At 42.7% G+C, this 4,488-nt stretch overlaps 1 pseudogene; it reads right to left on the bottom strand.

The window, feature by feature from the left end:
• Positions 1–2,279: 2,279 nt before the first annotated feature.
• LOC102814887 lies at positions 2,280–3,490 on the bottom strand (annotated as a pseudogene).
• Positions 3,491–4,488: the final 998 nt, after the last annotated feature.

Here is a 4,488-nt window from a genome sequence, read left to right as displayed (position 1 = left end):
GGCACATTCTACAAGCCTGCCTCCTTGCCACCAGCATACAGCCTTTCTCTTACCATGAGCCTAGAGTCCTCAGCTGTTCTAGCTTTTAGATGGAATTATTTTTTATTGTTGCAAAAAATATATATGCAACACATTTGACAATTTAACATTTTTAAGTGTATAAGTTAGTGATATCAATTACATTAATCATGTACAACCATCATCTATAAGTGTTGTCAAATTTCCCATCAGAATTGTTAACTTAATTTCATTTTCAATTTGCTCATTGAAACTATAAAAATAGATGACTTTTATATTGAATTTATAGCCTGCAATCTTTGCTGGATCTTATTCATTTAAATTTAGATTTATTATTTGATCATGTGAAATTTTAATAATATTTCAAAAGTCAAAATTATATTAAAAGGTATTATCCTTATGATACTTTATATCCAGAGATTGGAAGAATTTACCATAGACTAGCTTCTGGCTATATGTTAGGGGTTTTCAAAAAATTCATGTAACAATGAAATAAAAGATAAAATTGTAAAATATAAACCTTATTTCTAAATACATTAAGTATCATTGAGTCAGTTCTGTATAGGATTTCCAAGGAAATCCTGTATAGGATCTCCAAGGAGCAGCTGATGAGTTTGCACCACCGACGTTGCGGTTCAAACCAACTTTGCAGTTCAGCACATTAACCCACAGCACCACACCAGAACTCCATTTCTCAGCATAACCTCTATCAAGCTTAAAACACTTTTCCAAGTAATGATACCAGCCATTTAGTGTGGCACTACAGGATAAGTGTATATTCCTGGTGTGACACTATGGGTTTATACCCTGGATTACTAAATAAATTTGAACCACTATGTTCAAGCTCACCAGCCACTCTCTGGAAACCCTATACAAGGTCGCTATGGGTTGGAACCCACTCGACAGCACTTAACAACAGCATTGGCCAAGTACTGGACTGCTAACTGTAAGGTGGGCAGTTCAAACCCACCAACTGCTTCTCGGAAACCCTATACAAGGTCTCTGTGCATGGGAACTGACTCAACAGGACTTAACAACAAAGATCTGAGGGTCTTTGGAATTTAACTATGTCAATGAAGTCTTTTTTGCATTATTAACAGAAGAAAAATGGGTACCCTTCAAATATATTTTTTTTAAGATTAGAGAATAAAAAGAAGCCAGAAGGAGCCAAATCAAGACTGTAATGTGAATGCCTATTGGTTTTTCCATTGAAACTTTAACAGAGTAATCCTCGTTTGATGAGAGAAATGTTGTGGAGCATTGTTGTGATAGAGGACTCTGATGAAGCTTTCCCAGGGATTTTTCTGTTAAAGTTTTGGCAGATATTATTATTCTTTGGCCCTCCAGAAGTCAACAAGAAAAATACCTTTGTTGTTGTTAAGTGCCATTGAGTCAGTTCTGACCCATAGTGACCCTGTCTAGAGTTTCCTAGTAGCAACTGGTGAGCTTGAATTGCCGGCCTTATGGTTCAAATCGACTTTGCAGTCCAGCGCATTAACCCACAGCAACTCATCAGGACTCCAAAATACCTTTAGCAAAAAACTGTTGTCATGACCTTTGTATGTGCAATATAATGATATTGCTCAATAATTTTCATGTTTTGTTGGTTCACCTCTCTTTAGAATGGGCACAGTATGAATCTTTTCCAATTAGTTGGCCAGGTAGCTGTCGTCCAAACTTCTTGGCAGAGATGAGTGAGCATCTCCAGGGTTGCATCAGTTTGTTTGAAAATTTTTAATTTGTATTCTGTCAGTTCCCAGAGACTTGTTTATCACCAATGCCTTCTGTGCCACTTGGATTTCTTCTTTCAGTACCATCGGTTCTTGATCATATGTTATCTCTTAAAATGGCTGTACATAGACCATTTCTTTTTTTTTTTTCAGGGTACGACAGCATTTAATGGTCAGAAACAGTTTTGTACAGTATTACAATCAGCCACAGAAACTGTGCTGGAGGACACTTCTTCACAGCAGGCAAAGCAGTTTTGGACATGAGACCGTATGGGCTGAGCCCAAATTCTCATTCTTAGGGCCTGAGGGGAGATGACTATCAAATTTCAACCAGTCACCATTCTGTATTCAGTAGGGAAGGAGTGTAAACCCCACATGCAAGAAGAACCCCTTGCCCCTAGTGTCAAATGGGATGGGGATGCGAGAATTCTAGTGAAGAGGAAACGACTGATGGGACAGCCCATGTAAGCTGTTAGTAACTGAGTTCAAAGGGGCAGGGAATCCCCCTAGTTCCTATCTCCCAAAAGGTACTCATTTCCCCAGCTTCTTCATCTGGTCATCAATGCTGGCAAAGTTGCCCTCAACTGTGGCCAGATTTTCACGCATGGTGGTCTGCACCTGGGTCAAGAGCATGGCATTGTCCTTGAGGGAACTAGCAATCATCTGCTGGGTGGTATCCAAGTGTGTAAGAAGCTGACCAAACTGCATGGCTTGCTCATGCAACTGCTTGACGGCCACCAGTCTCTGCACCAGCTCAGGAAGGGTTGAGGCAATCGGACTCCAGCGCTGTATGGTTTCATACAACTGGTGCACCTGGTTTTGTGCATCTGCATCCTCTACAGAGGCTTTGTGTTTGGCAATCTCATTGACCTTTCCCAAGACACGCTATAGTCAAGCCTCCACTTGGTCCAAAACTGCAAGGTCCAGGGCTCTCACCTTTGCTTGCAACAGCTCTACAGTCTCCTTTAGACAGGCTCTCTGTAGATCTGCAGAAAGGGGGTTCTGAGCATCCTGATCACAGCGTATAGTTGCTTCCAGCTCTGTCAGGCTCTTCTCAAGTTCTGCAACTTTGGCAGCTTGAGAGAACTTGCCATGCTCAGGCCGAGAGTGAAGTTCATATGTGACAAGGCTGCTATCCGGAAGTTCCCCACTGGTGCCCTTGCCCCCTGAACCTGTGCCTTTGCTGTTCTTTGTGGCTTCCAGCTGCAGCAGTAGGCGCTTAGCCAGAGCCCTGTCAGGGTCAGTGAGGTTGATTGCAGCATCTGGTCCCAGCAGCTTCTCCAGGTGAGAAGCAACCAGCTGCTGCTTTAGGGCTACCAGCTGCTTAGCCAGTACCATAGGGGTCAGCTTCTCCTTAGTGGCTGACTCCTTCACTGTTCTCTTGATTTTCTCAACTTCGGTTGTCAGCTCTTAGACCTCATGCAGTAGTTGCTGGTACTTTTGCTGAAGTGTCTCCTTTACTCCTAGACCCTCTCCAAGAATCTCATAGTCTCCAGATTATATCTTGTCCTCTTGGTTTTTCCAATACGATCTGAGAAATCAAGTCCCTTTGTCCTCACTCTCTTGTCTTTGAACTTGTCATAAGCAGCATTGGGATTGACAATGATATGCTCCACACTTGTGCTTGTCAGCTCTTCCGCATCAAACTCCGCTTGATCATCCTCAGGTAGGTCGCTGGCTTCATAAACATCTGGCTCATTCCTAGCAATACTGGGAAGGTCGGCGTATTTAGAGTCCGCCATGGCGGCGGCGAGGCGGGGTTGGGGGACCGGGGATTCAGTGGAGCCAGGGCTGGTGTTCAGATAGGGGAGAGGCTCAGTCAGGTTCCAGGGTTAAGACGGCGGCAAAGGGGCAGACCATTTCTTTTTGAACAGTGATTCTATGTACATCTTCCATCTTGTTTTGATGCGTTCAAAATTTTGTCCATAGAATCCTACAATAGCTCAAGTTGAAGCTTGCATTTCTACTTCAGTTCTTTCAGCTTGAGAAATGATGAGTGTGTTCTTCCCTTTTGATTGTCTAACTCCAGGTCTGTGCACTTTCATTACTTGACTTTGTCGTCTTGAGCTGCCTCTTGAAATTTTCTGTTCAGCTCTTTTACTCCCTGATTTCTTCTATTTGTTTTAGCATCTCTACATTGCAGAGAGAACAAGTTTCAGAGTCTCTTCTGACATCCATTTTGATCTTTCCTTTCTTTCTTATATATTTATGACCTTTGCTTTCTTACTTTTTGATGATCTTGGTGTCATTGCACAGCTCTTTGGATCTCCATTCATTTGTGTCTAATGAATCAAACCTATTCTTAATGTGGTCTCTAAGTAGCATGCCCTAGATAGCATGCTAGGAATTTAAATGATGTACATGACATCCTGTGGGACCATATAAATAACTCTAACAAGAGGATTGGTCAATTTGTCCATCCATTAAAACAAGTCATCCCAGAGGTGAAAAGTGGAACCTTACTGCCAACAAGAAGAAGAGCTGTGCATGGACCCAGGGTCCCTGTGCTGGGAACTTCCTAGACCAAGAAGCTAGAGAGAAATAGCACTGCAATGCCAGAAACAATGAGAGATGAAGAGCAGCAGCAGCAACAGGGAAACAGCAGCAGAGGCAGTCACGCCAGGAGACTGGCAAGAGAAAGGGTTGTTGGGTTGCTGGTCCATGGAGTAATTGAGTGCTTTCAGGAAAGAAGCTTGCTGGCAGAGTGGGGTGCCTCCAGGCACTGTTTTACAAAGCTCTT

Source organism: Chrysochloris asiatica, unplaced genomic scaffold, assembly GCF_000296735.1.
Source record: "Chrysochloris asiatica unplaced genomic scaffold, ChrAsi1.0 scaffold00011, whole genome shotgun sequence".
Classification (NCBI taxonomy): domain Eukaryota; kingdom Metazoa; phylum Chordata; class Mammalia; order Afrosoricida; family Chrysochloridae; genus Chrysochloris; species Chrysochloris asiatica.
This window is presented reverse-complemented; position numbering and strand designations above follow the sequence as displayed.